We start from the raw sequence: 24,543 nt of genomic DNA on the forward strand, positions 1-24,543 counted from the left end.
TTGGAGCAGGGCATTACCATCAACCAGATGCATGAGAATGAGTTCTTGAAGAGCAGTTCTAAACTCTCTTTCTGAAAAAAACAATGGTTTCACTTTCTTTAGAAGAGAGAGCTGGTACCATGCTGGCTTTTTTTTTCTTTTTGGCAATGTGTTCCTTGAAGGTGTTGCAGTCTCAGGGGGTCATTATGACCCCGGCGGTCGGTGATAACGTGGCGGTAGTACTGCCAACAGGCTGGCGGTACATAGCGCCACATTATGACATTGGCGGGTTGGCTGCAGCCAACCTGCCTATATACCATTCCAACCGCTATAGCAGTGGCAGCCTCCAGGCCGGAGATAACAATCTCCAGCCCAGTGGCCGGTTTTGTACCGCCGGCAGCATTTTGACCCTGCCAACCGCCATGGTTTTTGTGGCGGTTTTAATGCCATCAAAAACATGGCCGCCAGTCCCAACCAGTGACAAGGAATTCCTTCCCTGTCACTGGTAGGAGACTCACCCACCCCCCGAAGCACCCCCCAGACTTCCCACCCCCCTCCTTTTACCCCCTTCCAATCCCCCACCCCCATTCATGCACACTCGCAGACACGCACCACGCATACACACACTCACACAGGCATACACGCATTCATTCACGCATGCATCCATTCATTCTCGCACACACCCATACACACATTCACACTGACACGCAGACACGCATTCACATTTCCATTCATACATGCATTCTCACACCTGCATACAACCACGCACACAACACTACACACACAGTCGCATACACTCACACACTCGCACATAAATGCACACAACCCCACATACAACACCCCAGAACTCCCTTCCTTGTCAGAAGCCCAACTTACCTGCATCCAAGGGGTCTTCCGGCAGGGAACAGGACAGGGTGCTGCTACCGCCAGCATCACCCGTCAGCAGAACACCGCCAGGCCGTATTATTTGTCATAATATGGCTGGTGGCGTTCTACTGGTGTGGCGCTGCTGGTTGTAGCAGCGCCACCTTAACACCATCCACCAGTATGGCCACAGATGGCACAACAGGCCCAGTCCTCTCTTTGCTGGCCCAAGGAGCAGCAGGTGCATTCCAATGGTCAGTCCAGCCTCTCTTGCCAGGTCCAGGTGTCAGCCGGGCAGTACTTCTTCAGTCCTTTCTCTAGTCCAGATATGATCTGAGGTCCAGGGTGTCAGGGGTGCCATATTTATGCCCAGAAAGTGCCCTGGAGGGATAATGCGGTTACTTACCAATGGGCCACCAAGATCCGTCCTGCCTTATGATGACTTTCAGCCCTACGAATCCCAGAGTGCACTATTCGGCACACTCTCACGTTATCTGAACCCTTTCTTCAATGTGAGGAGCTTGGAAGCCCACCCTAGAGGAGAGGTACCTGTAGGCTACACACCCTCGGAAATGCCAGTTTGGCAACTGGTTTCCCCTCTATGTTCCTGCTGCCAGTCCATCTACCTGAACAAAGGGACAGCCCCTCTTAAGTATGGTTGCCATTTGCCCATCAAAGGTGGCTTCTCCTTTGAAATTCACCTTTTGGGCCAACACCCTGTGTGGCTTACTGCGAGGGCGACTCCTTCTGAGGCAGGTCTCTATTGTTCTAAGGCTGGGGACACATTCAGGCAATTCCCCAGGAGGGCAGAAAGCTGTCTGGTGGTCAACAACTGCGAGTGGCCACTGGAAAAGCTGGACAACAGAGTAGCAGCTTTCTTAAATTTTGCTTCCTAAAAATGACATTAAATTTGACTTTGGCATCAAGTCAGGTTGAAAACCACAATTAATTTGATATCTTGAAGTACTATTTTCAGTAGTGTAGTGAGATCCTTTTGCACACATGTTGGTTCCCTATTTCAGCTTTGCTTTGTATTTTACATGTTTTAGCATGGCTTTTTAGCAGAGACATTTTGCACACTTCACTTGCATGATATTAATATAGGAATATAGGGGGTGATTTTAACCTTGGCGGACGGCGGAGGCCGTCCGCCAAGGTACCGCCGTGAAATGACCGCACCGCAGTCAAAAGACCGGGGCGGCCATTTAAACATTTCCGCTGGGCCGGCGGGCGCTCTCCGAAAGAGCGCCTGCTGGCCCAGCAGAAATGCCCCTGCAACGAGGACGCTGGCTCAGAATTGAGCCGGCGTAGTTGCAGGGGTGCGACGGGTGCAGTTGCACCCGTTGCGTATTTCAGTGTCTGCAAAGCAGACACTGAAATACTTTGCGGGGCCCTCTTACGGGGGCCCCTGCAGTGGCATGGGCACTGCAGGGGCCCCCAGGGGCCCCGCGGCACCACCTACCGCCATCCTGTTCATGGCGGGTTTCCCGCCATGAACAGGATGGCGGTAGGGGGTGTCAGAATCCCCATGGCGGCAGAGCGCGCTCCGCCGCCATGGAGGATTCCCCCGAGCAGCGGAAAGTCGGCGGGAGACCGCCGACTTTCCGCTTCTGACCGCGGCTGAACCGCCGCGGTCAGAATGCTCGTGGGAGCACCGCCAGCCTGTTGGCGGTGCTCCCGTGGTCGGTGGCCATGGCGGCCACCGGCCGCCAGGGTCAGAATGACCCCCATACTGTACGAGTTGCTTGTTTTAGTTAGCCTTTTCATTCTTTTTCAAGGCTAGGAACACAGTACACAATATCCTAATGCTTGTGTTGTAGTTCAGGAGACAGCTTCTAACATCTAGATATAGCATTGCATAAGAGGTGTGCTTCTAACACAGTGTCGCTTTTATAATATAAATGGTTCACTGACCTGAAAGGGGCTGTGAGGCACTCCAGCAGGGACCGTCATGGGATTAATGCTGTGTTCATTAATGCGCTAATCCTCCAGCCTCAAGAAAGGATTGCCATCCACATTACAAGCCGACTCCTGACACTGTTCCACAGGAATGCAGCTAAAGCTAGTCCCGTAGATTGAGCAAAGGCAGAGGGTACACCCACAATGCCCTCAATGCAGTCTTAGGGTTATGTAGATTATGTAGAAACACCTAGAAATTATTTATCATGGTTGGTTTATTCATCGTCTTTACCATGCTTGTAATGCTGGTCATTTTGCTTTGTTTAATCTGCCTAATTATCACCGCTCATTCTCTCCAAGCAAGACTACAATTGTTTCAATAAATGTATTGAAAACTTATCTTGTATATCTCTTGTATTTTGAGTGGGCATGCATGAGCAATACAACAAAAGAGTGAGATCTGTTTCCCTGAATTCATTGGGAGTCAGAATGTTATGTCCTGGTTGCAATAATCACCTTCCACCCGGTAAGGTTATGGGTGTAGGTGAGGCATTACGAGCTAGCTAGGAATTGGGCAGACATCTCCTGATTGTGTGGACAAACTTAGGGCCTCATTACGACACTGGCGGTTTTAAGACAGCAAGGGCTGCGGTGGCAGTCTGACCGCAGCCAAAGTGTGAGTTCGACCACCACATTACAACCGTGGCGGTAGCTCCACAGTCGGGCCGCCAGCACCACCAGTTTTCGTCCATAGGAGGGGCTGGTGGTGCTGGCGCCCTAGGGATTACGACCCCCTTCTCCGCCAGCAGTTACATGGCGGTAGCACCGCCATGTGACTGCTGGTGGAGATGGCCTGTTGGGGGCCCCAGGGGGGACCCTGCACTGCCCATGCACTTGGCATGGGCAGTGCAGGGGCCCCTTTGGCCAGCCCTGTTGCGATGTTCTCTGTCTGCTTAGCAAACAGTGAACATCGCAACAGGTGCTGGTGCACCCTACGCACTACAGCATTGACGCCGGCTCTATTATCAGCCGGCATCAATGATGTAGGCTGTTTCCCGCTGGGCCACAGGCGGAAACACAGTTTTCACCCACTGACCCAGTGGGAAACTCTTAATGGGGTCCGCGGGAAGGCAGCCGCACTGGCGGCAACCTGACTGTCGGGACTTCGGCAGACGGCCTTTTTCATCCACTTAAGTCGTGATGACCCCCTTAGACTCCAACATTCTGAAGTTCTGTTATCCTCATACACCATCCTATTATCTTAGTAGGAGCCGTACAACAGTGTTCCTGTTCAGAAGTTAGCAGGGATGAGATGTCAACCTGCAACCCTGTACTGGCCAATGTGACTACCAGTCTTGCCACAGTGAAAACAACAATTTGGAGGTTTTTACAGTTAGTACATGAGAAATATATATGTCTGACTTAAGAATATACAGATTTCTGCTCTCCCTAGCCAAGACATATATAATGTCAAGTGTCGGCTTTGCCACTGGTTTAAATGGCAAAGTGTAGTTAGCAGTTTAAAACTGTTCTTCTAGGCTGCAGTGGCAAGCTGTATGCCATTTTTTAGTTTGTCACACTCAGGGTGGCACAACCAGTGCTGCAGCCCTGTGTGGACACTTCAACTTACAGGCCCTAGGTACCCTTAGGGCCATGTACTAGCAACTTATGATAATTTAACATGTGCCAGTTAGAGGTAGCCAATTCAACATATACTTTGTAAAGGGTTAGAACACTGGCACTAAGGTCTGGTTAGCAAACCTCAGTGCACTCTCAGAGTCTAAAAACCAGCAGCATCAGTCAGGAGTGATCATGTAAAAAGAGACATTTCCTGACATAGCACATTTAAAAGAATCAAAGTATAAGTCTGTAAGCAGATTAACATAAGGTCAGACTTGAAGAAAACCCCTATTAAACACTAAGTACAAATCAGTAAACAGACTGGCGTTAAGTCTGCCAGTTAGAAAGCCAAAGAAAGTCATAATCAAATAGACAGACTGACATAGAACCTGCTCAGTTAAAAGGCCAGGAAAGCTCCGGCTCTTCTCGAAAATAAAGGTGCTTTTATAATGTTTCAGTGTACAATATCCACACACATTTCATGGTATGATATGACATTATAGGGTTGGACTAGCAATGTTGCTAGCATATAAAGCAATCAATATTTGAGTAAACACTGTACTTCTAGAGACATCTCCATCCAGATGCATTTAATTGGGAGATGCATTTCTCATGGGAGAGGGTGTGGTGTAATGGCGTGAGCTGCCGTCTTCGGAGCTGGTGGGAACCAGGTTTGAGTCTCGGCATCCGCTCAACATCCTGTGATTCTGGGCACATCACTAAATCTCCTGTGCCTACAATTCAGTGCCTTGAGACCCTCACGGGTGATTTGCCATGCTTTAAAAAGTCCTGTGTTATTGGTTAAGCTATGCATAACTAGTTAAGGAAACAATCAATATTTTTGTGTAACACAGCAATACAATGGTTTGTTCAGGTATTGAATGGCATACTTAGAACATCGACAGGCAACGTTGAAAGCTACAAAAGAAAGAACATTGAAAGATTGCTTCCTCAAGAGAACGTAATTTATTACATTTTCAGCTTCTATAGACAATACAGTTGATGTCTCATTTTAGATGATTTTCTTGAAATGGAAAAACACACAAGCACATGGATGAGAGAAGGGTCTGCTCACAAAATATAAACATACACTATTAGCCTGCAAACATGAACAGTTGCCAATGGAGGCTGACTACGGATTAGTCATGCTAACTAACAAGAGTTCAAATTAGGCATTATTTTCTAACATGTAAAAACTTGCCTATGATTCCCCCGTGATAGTTTTATCAGAACAATCATCACACTACACTACAATAACATTTCCACAATCATTCTTGAATCTGCTGACTTCCTCTGTAAAGCTCCTAGATCATCATAGGCTCTCACTTTAATCTCATCAAGCACAATGTTTTCCTTCTTCCTTCCTATTGTTGATTTTATTTTTTCTGCAATTACAACTTAAGCCTCTAATATATATATATCAATATAAATAATTCTCAAAAATTTAAATATTAGCGCAACACTCATTAATATTAAAATTGATATTACTACTATTATTATTTGATTTAATACAGTAAACCACCACCAATCTCACTAAACCAAGCAACAATCTTCTCCCACATACTAGGTTGTTCCATAGGATGAACTTCATTCATAATATTAGTACGTTACAACTATATTTAGCAATAGTCTTCCTATTATTAGGTACATAGGTACTACATTGTTGAACCTTAATTACACAACATACACCACCTTCTTTCATTAAAATCATAACAAAGGCTAGGCAATTTTAATAACCATCAAGGGAATAGCAACATCTCTTCATTAATCTCAGTTACTGCACCAACATTGTTGTCAACCAAGCATTCTACCAAGTTAGAGGATTTTCTAATCTTCACATTATCCAGAGCCACGCCAGTGTACGGAATCAGTACATGAAACATGTCTAATAACTGCTGACCAACATTTTCTCTCTTTGCCCTTCTATGACTCACTTCAAACTATTTGTATGATTTTGTTTTGGGAAACCTAATGCTACATAACAAGAACCTGTCCAACCATGCGGAAGTGTAAGATAAGTAGCCCCACTGCATACATTCCAGCTACCTTTGAACATAATGGCAATCATTGCCAAAATATAAAATCTATGTGCAATATAACTATGCGTATATTCACTATTCCCCATCACACTTTGGCCCTCATTTTAAAATTGGCGGTAAATGCCGCCTACCGCCGCGGCGACGGCCGCCAAAAGACCGTCGCCGCGGCTAGCAGCCAACCACCACAAGAAGGGCAGAAATCCTGCTGTGGCCATACTGGCGGATGGTGTTAAGGTGGCGCTGCTACCACCAGCAGCGCCACGCCAGTAGACTGCCGCCAGCCGTCTTATGACAAATAATACGGCCTGGCGGTGTTCTGCAGGTGGGCGCTGCTGGCGGTAGCAGTGCCCTGTCCCGTTCCCTGCCGGAAGACCCCCTGGATGCAGGTAAGTTGGACTTCCGACAGGGGAGGGGGGGTGGGGTATTCTGTATGTGTGTGGGGAGGTTGTGTGCATGTATGTGTGAGTGTGTGCATGTATACGACTGTGTGTATAGTGTTGTTCGTGTGGGTGTATGCATGTGTGAGAACGCATGTGTGAATGGAAATGTGAATGCATGTCTGCATGTCAGTGTGAATGTGTGTACGGATGTGCGCGAGAATGAATGGATGAATGTGTGAATGAATGCGTGTATGACTGTGTGAGTAAGTGTGTGTGTGTGGTGCGTGTCTGCATGAATGGAGGGTGGGGGATTTGAAGGGGGAAGCGTGGATGGAGGGGGGCGTAGGGGGCATCTATGGAGTGTTTGGGGGGGTGGGTGAGCTTCCTACCAGTGACAGGGAAGGATTTCCCTGTCACTGGTAGGGCCTACCACCATGGTTTTTGTGGCGTTACGAACACCACGAAAACCATGGTGGTAGGCAGGGTCAAAATGCCACTGGTGGTACAATAGCGGCCAGCAGGCTGGAGATTGTTTTCTCCGGCACGGCAGCTGCTACTGCCATGGCAGCCAACCCACCAATATCATAATGTGGTGGTACTACTGCCACATTATCACAGACCGCCGGGGTCATAAGGACCCCCTTTGTCTTTCATACTCATTTTGTTTAATTCAAGTCACACACACATTTCCTTTTTTTGTTTTCCAAATTATAATACTAGGATATATTTGGGAATTTTTAATCACTCGCTCTTTTCTCAAATCTCATTCCTTTCACTCTTTCCAATCTCTCTTTTGATCTCTTTTTGTTATATTCTCTAACAAATTCACACTCAACTTCACTCAACTTATATATACTCTTTGCACCAGTAACATTATCATTAGTGCTATAAAATGAGATAGTGCCTCTAAAAGGATCAGTTGCTTTAAAATGTTGAAGCAAAGGTAATGTATCAGTAGGAAGAAAATAATCTATGTTGGTGTCTTTTAAATAATCGTGATGACTTACAACAAAATACATCACAAAATGTGACACACTATATGAAAGACGTAATTGAACAGAAGTCAGACTTTCAGAAGCAAACAAGGGTATGTGCTTGCAATAATAATAATCAGACACATTCATCATATCCCTGTAATTGTTAGTAGGTTTACTTAAGAATGTTCTCCAAACTGTTCTCTATAATTATTTCCATGATCTAATTTATCCCAATCCAGATTCCATTCCAACCACAGCATTGAAACCAGCCTGATCCCTGCCAAGGACAATATTAGAACCCTCCTAGACTGGGGATACTCAGCTGCCCTAATCCTCCTCAACCCCTCAGCGGCTTTCAACACTGTCTCCCCCCAAGAGGCTTCATAAAATCTGCATCCAAGAAAGTGCCCTCAAATGGATCTCATCCTTCCTCTTGGGAAGAATTCAGAGAGTCCAACTCCCTCCTTTCGCCTCAGAGCCCAGGGACATCATCTGTGGCATCCCTCAAGGCTCATCTCTCAGTCCCACCCTTTTGAACACCTACATGACCCCCCACAGCCAACATTATCGGAAACCACAGCCTGAACATGGTCTCCTATGCGGACGACACCCAGATCATCCTCTCATTATCCAAAGACCCCTCCACCACAAAGGCCAACTTCCCCCTCTGCATGAACAGCGTCGCCAACTGGGTGCAAGAATACAGCCTCAGACTCAGCACAAACAAGACGGAGGTTTTGATCTTCGGGAACACCGCCTCCCTGTGGGACAACTTCTGGGAGCTCGCTGACCTAGAACCCCACCCCCTCACCCACACAGACCAGACCCAGAACCTTACCATTATCCTGGACAGCAAACTCACCATGAAGAACCCGATCAATGCAGCCTCCTCAGCCTACTTCCTCACCCTCTGCATGCTTCGTAAGATCTTCAAATGGCTCCCAGTCTCCATCAGCAGTCACTCAAGCCCTCATCCCCTGGACTATGGCAATGCTTTCTACACCAAGAATCGCATCTCACCTCCTGAAGAGACTTCTGGCCATCCAAAACTCAGCAGCTGGACTCATCCTTGACCTCCCCAAAAGAATCCACATCATTCCCACCTGAAGAAACTACTGGCTCCCGTACACAAGAGATGCCAATTCAAGATCCTGACGCATGCCTACAAAGCCCTCCACAACCAAGGACCAGAGTACATTAATCATCGCCTGAGCTTTCACCTTCCCTCCAGACTCCTGTGCTTCACCTCACTCTCCCACGCTCACATCCCCAAGACCTGGCTCTTTGAATGAAGCCCCCAAGCAGCCTGGACCTAGTACCTGTATACCCTTGCGGGTGATAGGCATGTCCTACAAATCCTGATTGATTGATTCATCACTGTCAGTGTTATTTCAGAATGTTGAACTGTATTTTGAGTTTGAGCATATCAAACTGGGAAATAGTAAGTGCAGTAACATTCCAACTAGGGTTATCAAAATAAAATTTAAAAAAACTATTTAGAAAGGCAAGCAAAATGCTTTTATTTATGTAAGCCAGCTGCTTTCGTTCAGAACATAGTCTCTCAATAAAATCTTTAATCACAAACGAGAAGTTTGGTTTACTTCAACTATGTATATATTAAAAATGCAAATAATTCAAGACACAGCTTATGCAGATATATAGAGAAAACTTAAAAAACAGACTTCTAAAATGTTAAATGCTGGCAGATCTTCAGACAATAAATGTGGGCAATTAAAAAGGGAGGCAATACGAGCAGAAATTAAAACCCAAATTCTCAAAAGCTATGCGGGCATAAAAATTATTCTCAAAATCAATTTAATCTTTTTTAAAGTACAAATCAAAAATTCACGGTTCAGGGTGCACTCCTTCAGATAGTTATTTAGCATCAGTTATTTTGTTTATCTGTTCATATGCCACTTCATAAAAGTTTTTCAATCAAAAATTAAACATCTTTTAAGAAAATGTCTGTCAAATATGGACATTCCAGAGCTCTGTATTTCTTGTTTAGCACACTTACATTTGATGATATTCTGATTGTTTCCTAACTAGGCTCTTTGTTAATCAGCTCTGTTACTCCCTGAGCTGAACTTCCATCATTTACTTTAGGGTGTCTTTGTTGAGCAATGCTCTGCATCTTTCTCTCACATTTACAGGCCATCCAGCATGAATCACGCTTGCTTCGTCAGTTTCATTTGCCTGATATGCCTGGCTTTCTTTAGTTGCTTGATTTGCCCTGTTTGCAAATGGTGGAGTCTTGTTTGCTCTCTGGCTTGCACTTGGGCAGAGTTTGATTTTCTTGAGTGTTGGGGTAAAGTGTGTTGTGCCCTCTCACAGAAATGTTTTCTGCAGCCAGGAATATTTGCTCATATTTAGTAGAATGGCTACTTATTAGGTGCTGAGTGCACGTGTAAGTTTCAAATGAGTGTGGAATAAATATAATTAGTATTAAACCCACTACAATTGTTTTACTAAGCGTAACGATCAATGCTCTGGAAGCAATATTCTTCATACCCCCAAGCAGAGTTGCCACACTGAGTCTAGTGTGGCGGAAAAATAGACACTTTCCCATTTGGTTTGCAAAAGCCAATTATAGGTGAGTTACATAGACTCCCCAGCACTTCTCTCAAAATACCCTGTTCAATCTTCTTTCCAATGTCAGGTGTAATTTCCTCCTCTGCTTCACAAGTAATTTTGTGTTTAGGAGTATGGGAATACACTATTTGGGTTTACTACAATTTACATTGGTTCTGCACTCTTAATCACCCTAATTTATTTTCCAGAAAAATCCCAATCCTCTTTTTGCCTTAAATCTGGAGACAAGTCCTCAGCTCTGAGAACTGGAAACATCCCAGTGTTTCTTTCATCAGATTTTAATTTATGTGCAATTATTTATGCAACATAAATTGCATAAAAGCCCCCAACCCAATATATTTAGTGGACTTGTCCCACTAATTATAAACACATGGGGGGGGGTTGGCTCAGCAATCGGTTGTATTGGAATTGGGCTTCCATTAGGTACAAAATGGAAGCCAGATTCCTGCCATGCTGATTCTAAAAGGAAGTGTTGCACAGCAGCAACAATGAGACCACATTCCAACTACATCTGAATGACGGGATATCCCTGGTGTACCTTGGAAACTGCAGAGAGGAATCTGTTGATGAGGGAGCAAGACTAGGAGATTTTTGGTCGGTGCGGCACAGTGTGAGCTGACATCGGAGAAAGTAAGGCCCATATTTATACTTTTTTAGCACCGCATTTGCACCGCTTTATGGCGCACAAGCGGCGCAAACTTACAAAATACAGGGAGTGCAGAATTATTAGGCAAGTTGTATTTTTGAGGATTAATTTTATTATTGAACAACAACCATGTTCTCAATGAACCCAAAAAACTCATTAATATCAAAACTGAATATTTTTGGAAGTAGTTTTTAGTTTGTTTTTAGTTTTAGCTATGTTAGGGGGATATCTGTGTGTGCAGGTGTCTATCACTGTGCATAATTATTAGGCAACTTAACAAAAAAAAATATATACCCATTTCAATTATTTATCATTACCAGTGAAACCAATATAACATCTCAACATTCACAAATATACATTTCTGACATTCAAAAACAAAACAAAAACAAATCAGTGACCAATATAGCCACCTTTCTTTGCAAGGACACTCAAAAGCCTGCCATCCATGGATTCTGTCAGTGTTTTGATCTGTTCACCATCAACATTGCGTGCAGCAGCAACCACAGCCTCCCAGACACTGTTCAGAGAGGTGTACTGTTTTCCCTCCTTGTAAATCTCACATTTGATGATGGACCACAGGTTCTCAATGGGGTTCAGATCAGGTGAACAAGGAGGCCATGTCATTAGATTTCCTTCTTTTATACCCTTTCTTGCCAGCCACGCTGTGGAGTACTTGGACGCGTGTGATGGAGCATTGTCCTGCATGAAAATCATGTTTTTCTTGAAGGATGCAGACTTCTTCCTGTACCACTGCTTGAAGAAGGTGTCTTCCAGGAACTGGCAGTAGGACTGGGAGTTGAGCTTGACTCCATCCTCAACCCGAAAAGGCCCCACAAGCTCATCTTTGATGATACCAGCCCAAACCAGTACTCCACCTCCACCTTGCTGGCGTCTGAGTCGGACTGGAGCTCTCTGCCCTTTACCAATCCAGCCACGGGCCCATCCATCTGGCCCATCAAGACTCACTCTCATTTCATCAGTCCATAAAACCTTAGAAAAATCAGTCTTGAGATATTTCTTGGCCCAGTCTTGACGTTTCAGCTTGTGTGTCTTGTTCACTGGTGGTCGTCTTTCAGCCTTTCTTACCTTGGCCATGTCTCTGAGTATTGCACACCTTGTGCTTTTGGGCACTCCAGTGATGTTGCAGCTCTGAAATATGGCCAAACTGGTGGCAAGTGGCATCGTGGCAGCTGCACGCTTGACTTTTCTCAGTTCATGGGCAGTTATTTTGCGCCTTGGTTTTTCCACACGCTTCTTGCGACCCTGTTGACTATTTTGAATGAAACGCTTGATTGTTCGATGATCACGCTTCAGAAGCTTTGCAATTTTAAGAGTGCTGCATCCCTCTGCAAGATATCTCACTATTTTTGACTTTTCTGAGCCTGTCAAGTCCTTCTTTTGACCCATTTTGCCAAAGGAAAGGAAGTTGCCTAATAATTATGCACACCTGATATAGGGTGTTGATGTCATCAGACCACACCCCTTCTCATTACAGAGATGCACATCACCTAATATGCTTAATTGGTAGTAGGCTTTCGAGCCTATACAGCTTGGAGTAAGACAACATGCATAAAGAGGATGATGTGGTCAAAATATTCATTTGCCTAATAATTCTGCACTCCCTGTACAATTGGATTTTATGAGTTTGCGCCGCTTTTGCGTTAAAAAGCGGCGCTAAAAAAGTATAACTATGGGCCTAAGTCCATTCAATTGCACCAATGTACTGGAGCAGTCAACTGTCCAGATCAATAAGATGGATTGTAGACAGCCAACCTGCACCAAACAAGCCAGAGCCAGAGTGGAAAAAGAGGTGCAACGGCATACCTGGTGAGGTGAGGAGCGGGTGAGAAGCAGTCTCAATGGGCTCTTCTGACTGAGGACATAAAATCATTGGAGAAGACACAGATGCAGAGAAGGTAACATTAGGAGCGGTGACTCAATGTGGGGTGGCACAGCCTCCGAACTGAGGTCATGAGGCATCCAGCCTGGCATTGGGCTTTGAGGTGGATGTTTCAATGTGGAACCAAACCCAAAGAATCAGAAATAAGGACAGCGATATGTGCATAAGCAGCATTTTAGAGATCCCACTGATCGAGTTGCTGACATATATAGCCTGCCTCTCTGGCTCTCACAGGGTGCCTCAACCATAGACACCGCATGAAAGACTCCATACTGAGTGAGCAAGGCAAATGAATAGCTACACCCCTTCAGAAGGATGCATGGCAGTTGAGCCCTCTCTCTGGGAAAGTAATCATGGACCTGAACTGCATATATCCTAGAGTAGAGCATCAGCACTCCGTGGGAACAGTGGTTATACACATTACTACATGAGACCATTGCAAGACCTACTGCAGTCTGAATCTGTGGAATTCTGCCCAGTGCTGGCAGAAACGATTCCCAACAGGAATAAAATATGAAGCAGTGGACAGATCTGTGTTCTTGCCGACCCTGGGTTGTCCAGCCCTATTAAAGGAGTTTGCTGAGGAGAAACTTGGACTCTTCCTTTCCCAATCTGTGGAGAACAGTGCCTGAGGTGACGGGGCTCTCCCTGACTGCATGTGCTACCGTAAGTCTTGGGGTTGGTGGTCATGGGAGTAGCTCCAAATGAGTCACTTGAGGTTTACTTGGGGAACTGACTGTGGCCAATTGGATACTAGAGAATCACAGATAGGAAGGCTAAAGATAGGGGCCCCGAGGCTCCCAAACAGGGAAAGTTTGATTAATTTGCAAAACACTTTCTGTGCAATCTGACCCCATCAACCACAGAGCGACAGAACCAGCTGCAGTTGCAGCCTTCCTGCTGAACCCTAAGAACTCAACAGATATAATACTTCAAGTAATTGATGCACCTAAACAACCTTTGGGAGCACTAGTAGGTACATTGGGTTCTGAGGTGACTCTACTTAGTCAAGATTTGAGAACTGTAATAGACAGAGTAACTGAAATAGAATGTCCAATATCTAAATTGGAAGATGAGGTTAAAAAACGAACATCTACAGTCCAGAAGTCAAACCATGAGCTATGCCTTAGAGTTGAGGATGCTAAAGGGAGTTACCGCAAAAATAATTTACATCTGGTAGGTTTCGCAGTGGAAGTAGAGAATGGATCTTTAGAGCAATTTCTGGAGATGTGGCTTAGGTCGTCACACCCCACGCATCGGCTATATGCCTGACTCCTCATAGAACTAGCCCACTAGGTCCTGTGATAAGCCCCACCATGCCCTTATTGCTTGCTATTTTTAAGTTACATAGACCGACATATGATTCTACAATTTGCAAAATCACAAGGAGACCTGATGCACGATTAAAAAAAAATCCCGATATTTCCAGATTATACTCTGTTGATCCAAAAGGTCATATAACATTTGTCCAAATAAAGCAAAACATGCATGCAAACAACATCTGTTATATGCTGCTATTCCCAGCAAAGTTAAAAGTCCCTTTTAACAAAAAATGATTTTTCTTTGAGACTCTGCAAAAGGCATGGTCATGGATTGACGAGTTACCCCCCCCCCACACACACACACACAAAAACAACTGGGATGCAGAGGGAATACCATGGATGGATTGGAAAGCAGCCTGAGAAAGTAAGAACTCGGAACAGACATGGCGACTGATTGGAGGATCAGAAAACAAATGATAAAGACTCATCAGACTCTGATGAGGACCCCCAATCCAGTTGAGGCTTCTTAGCATGAATCAAGTAATAATGACCGAATAGGAATGGGACGGACTTGAAATACCCAAATTGCAACCCCCAAGCAAGTTACTGAAAGTGCCAGAGAGAGAGTTCAATTTGATTAGCAGCATTGTTGTGGGTGCATTAACTGGAAGAAAAACGTATATATATTTTCTTTTACATTTGACTTTACAACACATTTGTTATATGTGTGGTAGTATGTATCTAAATACTGCTGCTGGGGCAGAACACTGAGCCCTCACACAAGTTGGAGATTTCTCCTCTTGCCTTCTTTTTTACTTTCTAGTTATTAAGGGAATACTGTTTTGTATTATTGTTTTGGGGCAACAGATGCTTTAGGGGAGGAGGTGTAGGAATGTGGGGGTTTGGAGGGTCAGGGAAAAGAGGGATTTATTAGGGGTGTTAATTTATTTGGCACAGGTGATGGGCAGGACCCTTCCAATGAATGAGGTATTGGAGACGACCGCAGAAGACCCTAGAGTCACAGATTTCCTGGACCTCGTATTCAGGAACGTTATCAATCAATTGAGGAGGAGGACAGGTGAATTGTCTGTGAAAAGGATCAGGGATGTAGGGTTTGAGTTGTGAGACATGGAATACAGGATGTGTTTTCCAAGTCAGAGGCAAGCGAAGACGAACAGACACAGGATTGATTTTCTGAAGAATCAGGAATGGACCATAATATCGAGGTTTAAATTTATTTTGGGTTAGTCGGAGAGGTAAGAATTTAGAGGAAAGCCAGACCTTATCGTGGATCTGATAACGCGGGGCCTCACAACGTTTCTTATCAGCCATCCTTTTCATGCGTGTTTTAGTGGCTAAAAGATTTGAATGTATGACATGTTGGATACCCCGTAGTTGCCGGACATATGAGGTAATGGCAGGAAGATTGGAGGTTTCTTTCAGAGGAATAGGAAAGGCCTTTGGATGGAATCCATAAGAACAATAGAAAGGGGAGACGTTCGAGGCACTGTGTACTGAATTGTTGTAGGAGAATTCTGCAAGTGGTAGATACGTAGACCAATTACTCTGCGTAGCATTACAGAAGCTACATAAATATTGTTCAAGGCCTTGATTCAGCCGTTCTGTCTGTCCATTTGTTTGGGGATGGAAACCTGATGATAAGGCCACCTCTATTCTTAGGGGGTCATTCTGACCCCAGCGGGCGGCGGGCGCTGCCCGCCGGGCGGAGACCGCCAGAAGACCGCACCGCGGTCAAATGACCGCGGCGGTCATTCTGACTTTCCCGCTGGGCGGGCGGGCGACCGCCAAAAGGCCGCCCGCCCGCCCAGCGGGAAAGCCCCAGCAACGATGATGCCGGCTCCGAATGGAGCCGGCGGAGTTGCTGGTGTGCGACGGGTGCAGTGGCACCCGTCGCGATTTTCAGTGTCTGCTAGGCAGACACTGAAAATCATTATGGGGCCCTGTTAGGGGGCCCCACGACACCCGTTCCCGCCATCCTGTTCCTGGCGGTTTTTACCGCCAGGACCAGGATGGCGGAAAGGGGGTCGGAATCCCCATGGCGGTGCTGCGAGCAGCGCCGCCATGGAGGATTCTTTGGGGCAGGGGTAAACCGGCGGGAAACGGCCACGGTCAGAATTGCCCATGAAGCACCACCATCCTGTTGCCGGTGCTTCCGCGGCACTCTGCCTTGGCGGTTTTCAACCGCCAGGGTCAGAATGACCGCCTTAGTGTCTTACAAAATTGTCTCCAAAATCGGGGGATGTATTGGGGACCCTGATCTGAGATAATGACTTGTGGTAGGCCATGAAGCCGAAAGATCTCCTGGATAAGGATTTGGCTTAGTTCCTTAGCCGTAGGTAGTTTTCTTAATGCCGTGAAATGTGCCATCTTTGTGAAGGAATCAATCGTTACCATTATTACCCGATTCCCAACCGAAGAAGGCAAAGAGCACATAAAATCAGTGGATATAGTGTGCCACGGACCTGGTGGAACAGGTAACGGATGGAGTAATCCTACTGGTTTATTACGAGGTGTCTTGGCTTGTGCACAGATGGGACAAGAAGACACATAGGGGGTCATTCCAACCCTGGCAGTCGGTGTTAAAGCGGCGGCAAAACCGCCAACAGGCTAGCGGGAAAAAAAATGGAAATCCGACCCTGGCGGAAACCGCCAACAGAGACCGCCACATCAACACACCGCCCGCCACGGCGGTACAAATAAACAGCGCGGCGGTCACCGCCAACAGACAGGCGGGAGACAATGTACCGCCCACTGTATCACAACCTACCAATCCGCCACCTTTTCCGGGGCGATAGCCTCGCCGATAAAAACACGGCGGAAACAGCCATTTCGAAGGGAAAACGCTCACCTCCATACACCCCACGAGGAATCAGGACAGCATGGAACCCGAACTCCACATACTCCCAGCGATAGTCTTCCTGCTCCTCTACCAGGAGCACGAACGCCGGCGCAGAAGACAACGGTGAGTACTGCACCTACGACACAGGGGAGGGTGGAGGGGAAAATATTACGGGTACACACATACACGACACACCCACCCTCACCCTCACCCACTACAACACACACATCAATGCATAGCAACACATCAGAGTGACACCCCCCCAACCCCCCGGAAGAATGCAAATACAAAAGGAAATGATTCTAAACATTGGAATATATTGTATTACTGCCAAAAAATATATATATACACATCAAAAACTCTTATATACATAAATGTACAAGTCCGAGCATTGTAGCAGGCATTGTTCGTGGACCACTGGGCCCAAATCACATGGGCAAAGCCCACACAGGATACCTGACTCCAACGGAGAGAACACTGCAGGGGCATCAGATAGCAAAACTACAGGCACCTCAGGGGGAGGGGAAGGGGTGGCACCTCAGCCAGATGAGTGCACGACGCCAGATCCACGAGGGGCCTCCATGGCCACTGTTCAATCCTGGGGAGTGCAAAGCCACAGTCTCTCAAGTCCAGACAGTGGGTGGGCTGCCCACTGTTACATCCTGGGGAGTGCAAAGCCACAGTCACACAAGTCCAGACAGTGGGTGGGCTGCCCACTGTTACATCCTGGGGAGTGCAAAGCCACAGTCTCACAAGTCCAGACAGTGGGTGGGCTGCCCACTGTTACATCCTGGGGAGTGCAAAGCCACAGTCTCTCAAGTGGATAACAGTCTCCACTGGTTCTGGAGGGGGCCTGGTGCCCAGAGTGCCTCGTGCAGCCCTGCCCGACACAGATGCGGGCCAGCCCCTGCCGCTCATGGGCCAGCGGTGCTTGAGATGAAGGGCCCAGTGCAGCGGTACTTGTGACGGCGGTGCCCAGTGCAGCGGTGCTTGAGATGAAGGGCCCAGTTCAGCGGTACTTGAGATGAAGGGCCCAGTTCAGCGGTACTTGTGATGATGGGCCCAGTTCAGCGGTTCCGGCCATGGCGGGGAGGTCATTTGCCACCTGTCCTGTGGCTGGCGGGGCCTTTCTGGCCATCTGTCCTGTGGCTGGCGGGGCCCTCCTGGGCAGCTGTGCCGGGCCTGTTGGTGGCCTCCTGCCCACCTGGGATGGGGCTGGCGGGGCCCTGCTGGCCAGCTGGGCTGATGGCGGTGTTGTCGGGCGTGCTGCCCTTCCCAGCCTTCCCTGATCGCCTGTGGCCCTTCCCCACCTTGGGCGGTGTGCCAGCTGTCTCTACACTTCCTGCCAGAGACATGGTAGGGGTTTTAGTCCCTGGTGTTTTCACCCTCTCGCGCCGGCCACTGCCTATTTTGGGATGTTTCTCCGGGGGTGGGCTGCCCGTGCTTTGGCTTCGCACCAAACTGGCTGCCCTGGAGGGTGGGGCACTCCACAGTCCATGGCAGACTGTGATGACAGGGGCCGGTTTTGTCGTGGCTGAGGTGCTGACTGTAGTCCTATGACATGGACGGGGTGGGGGAGTTGGTGGAAAGAGGTTGAGTTTAGACAGGAAAAGCTTTTTAGGAGCAGTGGGACGGGTAGGTGTAGTGGGTATGGGAGTGGAGGAAGAGTTTGTGGTTGTAGGAGTTGTAAGTCTGGTGTCTTTGGGTGCAAGTGCTTGGGCTGGAGGCTGTCGTGAGGTGGATGGCTGTTGGGTGGGTGGCTGCCTGCATTTGTGTATCTTGGAAGAGGGGGTCACAGACACACTGGGAGAGGACATAGGGGGCGTGTAAATGGCAGTGGGGGTGGTGACTGCACGTGTGCAGGGGTTCTGGTGTGTGTGCTGCTGAGGGATGTAGTGGCTGAAGATGTTGTGCAAGCAGGTGTGAGTGGAGACGTGACAGGGAGGGAGGAGGGAGACGAGGAGGAGGGGGACACAGTGGAGGCAGTGGGTGTTGGTATGTCTGTATGTGGATGTTGCTTGTGTGAATGCCTGTGTGATGTGTGGTGCTTATGTCTGGCTGAGCTTCCCTTGGGTGTTGAGGTGTGTGCAGGCTTGTCTGATGGTGTGACTGGGATAGGCAGAGGTACAGGTGATAGGGTATGGGTGGAGGAAGTTGGAGGGGGGAGGCTAGAGACAGGGACAATGGCTGCCATCAGTGCTGAGGCCAGAGTCTGGAACGATCGCTGAAGGGCAGCCTGACCAGAATGAATGCCCTCCAGGTATGCATTACTCTGGTGCACCTCCCTTGCTACACCCTGGATGGCATTCAAAATGGTAGACTGCCCAACAGTGAGCGTCCTCAGGAGGTCAATGACCTCCTCACTGAGGGCAGCAGGGGTGACTGGGGCAGGGCCTGAGGTGCCTGGGGCGAAGGAGATGCCCACCTTCCTGGGTGAGCGGGCACGGGCCAAACGCTGAGGGGCTGCTGGGAGGGCGGTGCTGGTGCGGTGGGTGGCGGCTGTACCTGTTGTTGCGGGGGGCACAGATGTTGCCGCCACCACAAGGGAGCTCCCTTCAGAGGACGAGTCGGTGTCACTGATGTCTGCCCGAGTCCCCGCTGTGGAGCTCACCTCGCCCTCCGTCCCACTGGTGAATTCGGAGTCCGTTGCGTGGCCCTCCATGGCCATGTGGGATGCAGCTCCCTCGTGCTCCGATGCCACTTCTCCTCCGCCTGATGATGCTAATGCACACATGAACAGGAAGGCCACAAAAAAGGGGGGGGGGAGAATAAAGACATGTTGAGTGCATGCATTGGCGACACCGTTGGCGGACAGGACAGACACAGAAGGCCCCTGCACTACGCCGCGCACTTGGGGTCGACTACTCAATCCGTGGGACATGGCCTACAAGCCTATGGATGACATCTGCACACATAGATGACACAGGGCCATGAATAGCTGTACTTGGCACCCTACAGAGGTGGGGGGCGGGGCACAGGGCCATGCCTTACGGAGGGGCCTAGCCTACAGAAATCGCCCTGGCCTAGGGATACCCACAGCCCTCATCCCCCACCCAGACACCTCCACTGCACGCAAAGTCAACAGAATGAGAGTGTACTCACCCCCTTATGTCTGCTGTGATGTCCTCACGCGCCCATCCAAATCGGGGTAGGCCACCGCCAGGATCCGGGACATCAGGGGGGTCAAAGTCCGACTGGCACCCCTCCCACGTTGGGAGGCCATCCCCAGCTGAGCCTCCGCCGTCTTCCTGCTCCAGCGGCGGATGTCCTCCCATCTCATCCGGCAGTGGGTGCCCCGTCTGTGGTGGACCGCCAAGGTCCGGACCTCCTTGGCGATGGCACGCCAAATATCGATCTTCTGGTGGGCGCTGACCTATGTGAAATGTACAGGGGGAGAAGAATAGTCATCACCTTCTGCACCCTCAATGTGACTGGCCCCCCATCCTTACCCTTGCCATGTGGCACATGCTCTCACCGTCGTTTGATGCATGCCTCAATCGCTCCCCTCCCCACCATCTTTCATCCACCCCACTCAACACAGGCATAGCCCATAAAGCATGCTCCCAGTGTATTTACCTGTTTGTCTGGAGGACCGTAAAGTGGCGCGTACTGGGGGAGGACCCCATCCACAAGTTTATCCAACTCCTGAGCAGGGAAGGCAGGGGCCCTTTCCCCAGTCGCATGAGCCATTGGCCCTCATTCTGACCCTGGCGGTCGGCGGAGAGACGGCGGTCGGACCGCGAACAGACCGGCGGTATTAAAAATGGCATTCTGACCGCGGCGGTCCCCGCCGCGACCGACCGCTACTTCTCCACTCCGACCGCCGCGGCGGTCATGACCGCGGGGCTGGAGTTTGCGCACTCCGGCCCCGCGGTCGTCCCAAGACCGCCAAGGGTATTATGACCCTGCCTACCGCCGCGGTTTCTTGCGGGCGGGAACCGCCGTGCGAACCATGGCGGTAAGCACTATCGGGGCCAGGGAATTCCTTCCCTGGCACTGATAGGGGTCTCCCCCACCCCCCACTACCCACCCGAGTCCTCCCCCCACACCCTCCACCCCCCTGCCACCCCCCAGAGGTGGTACGAACCCCCTCCCCACCCCCACCCCGACATGTACATACATGTACCCCGACATGCACACACCCCCAACATGCACATATACACACCCCCTACACACACATACACAACGGGGACACATACCCGCACACATACATGCCGACATGCGCACCTGCCGAACAGCACACATTACCCATAGACACAGCAGCACCCCTCTACACACTCACACGCACACCCCCATGCACGCACACATCACACAACACCCCCCCACCCCCTCCCCTCACGGACGATCAACTTACCTTGTGCGTTGGTCCTCCGGGAGGCGACGGGAGCCATAGGGACGTGACCGCCAACAGAAGACCGCCAACAGAAGACCGCCACACAGATATGTGGGTCGTAATTCTGGGGGCGGTGTTCTGCTGGCGTGGCGGTGGAGGTTGACCAGTCTCCACTTTCCCGCCGACCGCCAGTGTGGCTGCTGGCGGTATTCCGGCGGAACGCTCCCAGCGGTCGGAATACGCGCAGCGGCATACCGCCGCGGTCGGCGGTCTTTACCGCGGCGGTAACTCGGCGGTCTTGCGAAAAGACCGCCAAGGTCAGAATGAGGGCCATTGTCTCTTCCAGACCGAGGTCACAGCAGCACTTGCAGTGTAGGTCCTCTCCTGTCGAAGATCAGGTATCGAGTGATTAAGCAGATAGAAAATGGCGGTCATGCCCACGGCGGTGCGTACCGCGGCGGTGCGTACCGCGACCGCCGGCGCACATCGTCATTGGCTCCTGAGACTCATAGGGTTCAATGTTAACCAATGCTGCTTTGCGCCGCGGTCTTCGACCGCCTACCGCCACGGTGTGCCACGCCAGCGCATTTACCTCACATCCCATTGTCGCACTTCACAGGTCAGGCAGCCGTCATTTCAGGGGCCCACATGGCTTACTTTTTACTGCGTCACACATACCTAGGCCTTGCATCAACACCCATACAAACCATTCAATGGATTGAGAATCGTGTTATGTGCAAGCTGTGGTTACGTACCTGTGGGTTGATTGACTCTGTGCTCGCTGTTGTCCTTCATAGGCACCGTCCGCTGGGACATGCGAGGAGATGGAGGAATCCTCCGGTCTACAGACCACTGGTGGACCTGTCGACAATGGAGGAAAGACATGTCATACTGACATACGGACTTGACCGAGCCACTATTCATGAACTGTGTGCCCAGCTGGAGCCAGACCTGATGTCACCAATCCGCCAACCCACAGGGATCCCCCCTCTAGTGCAGGTGCTATCAGTGCTCCATTTCCTAGCAAGTGGGTAATTTCAAACAACAGTGGCCATATCATCAGGGATGTCCCAGCCTATGTTTTCCAAGGTGTTGTCCATAGTGTTGTCTGCTCTGCTGAAACACATGCGCAGCTACATCGTTTTCCCTGAGGTGGGGGATTTGCCTACAGTGAAGGGTGATTTCTATGCCCTTGGACATATCCCCAACGTCATAGGTGCCATTGATGGGACACATGTGGCTTTGGTTCCCCCCCACAGGAGTGTACAGGTGTACAGAAACAGGAAGCGTTATCATTCGATAAATGTGCAGATGGTGTGTTTGGCAGACCAGTACTTCTCCCATGTTAATGCCAAGTTCCCTGGCTCAGTGCATGACGCGTACATCATGCGGAATAGCAGCATCCCTTACGTGATGGCTCAACTCCAGAGGCACCGTGTGTGGCTAATTGGTGACTCTGGTTACCCCAACCTGTCATGGCTACTGACCCCAGTGAGGAATCCCAGGACAAGGGCAGAGGAACGGTACAATGAGGCCCATGGGCGAACTAGGAGGGTGATCGAGCGGACCTTCGGCCTCCTGAAGGCCAGGTTCCGCTGCCTCCATATGACAGGTGGATCCCTATTCTACTCACCAAAGAAGGTGTGCCAGATCATCGTGGCCTGCTGTATGCTTCACAACCTGGCTTTGCGACGACAGGTTCCTTTTCTGCAGGAGGATGGTCCAGATGGTGGTGTTGTAGCAGCTGTGGAGCCTGTGGAGAGTGAAGACGAGGAAGCCGAAGAAGACGACATAGACAACAGGAACACAGTAATACAGCAGTATTTCCAATGACACACAGGTAAGAATACACACAGGCATATTACATATACTTAAACACTACTACCTCTCTACTGTCTGTCCTTTTCACCCAGGTTATGGTAACTGAGTTGTGACTTTCCCTTCCGATTTCAGAGATGTGGGCCCCACTGTGTGACATCTGCTTTGTTTCCCCATGGACTACAGCTGTGTGACATTGGTATGTTGGCATCACAATGTAAATAAGCATTTTGGCACGGTAATGTCTAATACATTTGTTCAAAATCACAGCCAGACTCCTGATTGTTTTGTGCAATAACTGTGTTTATTACAGTGCTCTATATTGGTGGGTGGTTGCAAATCGGTGAGGGGTGATGGTGGAGGAATGTCCATGGCAGAGTCCAGACTATTTGTATCACAGGTGCATTGTCCAAATGCCTGTGGAAAGTGGAGCAGGGGCAGTTTAAGGATGGACAGGGTGACAATGTGGGACAGTGGGATGACAATCAGGGAGGTATCCTTTCCTGGCGGGGGTCCTGGCATCTTACTCTGTCTTCTTCCTGGATCTCAGGGACCGCTTGCGGGGTGGTTCTCCTTCTGCAGGGGGTGGGGTTCTGGTGGCCTGTTGGTCCTGTGGCGGGGCCTCCTGTCCACTAGCGCCGGCAGAGGTGGTAGGCAGTTCTTGGTCCATGCTAGTGTCAGGGGCCCTTTGTGGTGCCACAGTGTCCCGCAGTGTGGTGACTACCAGATTCAGAGCCCCTACAATGGTGCCCAGGGCGGAACTGATGGTTCGTAGTTCCTCCCTGAACCCCAAATACTGTTCCTCCTGCAGAGCTGGATCTCCTGAAACCTGGCCAGTACCGTCGCCATCGTCTCCTGGGAATGATGGTAGGCTCCCATGATGGAGGAGAGGGCCTCGTGGAGAGTGGGTTCCCTGGGCCTGTCCCCCCCCCTGTCGCACAGCAGCCCTCCCAGTTACCCTGTTTCCCTGGGCCTCTGTCCCCTGGACCGTGTGCCCACTACCACTGCCCCCAGGTTCCTGTTGTTGTTGGGGTGGTGGGTTAACCTGGGTGCCCTGTAGTGGTGGACACACCGCTGATTGACGTGTCCTGGGGACAGAGGGATGGGCCCGCTGGGTGGGTGCTGTGCTGGTGTTCCCAGAGGGGGGAAGGTCTGCTGTGGCCTGTGGCTGTCTGAGGGGAACCGACTGTCCCGAGGTCCCTGATGGGCCGGGCTGGTCATCTAGATCCAGGTCGACAGAGGTGCTGTCATCACTGTGGGCCTCTTCTGGGGGTGGAGTGGACATTTGTGGACCCTCCTGCGCGGTGACGTGGCGTTCGGGTCCTGCAGGGGTATAAAACCATGATTATTGCATCTGTGTGTGCCATAATGTGC

The sequence above is a fragment of the Pleurodeles waltl genome, chromosome 8, assembly GCF_031143425.1.
Source record: "Pleurodeles waltl isolate 20211129_DDA chromosome 8, aPleWal1.hap1.20221129, whole genome shotgun sequence".
NCBI lineage: Eukaryota > Metazoa > Chordata > Amphibia > Caudata > Salamandridae > Pleurodeles > Pleurodeles waltl.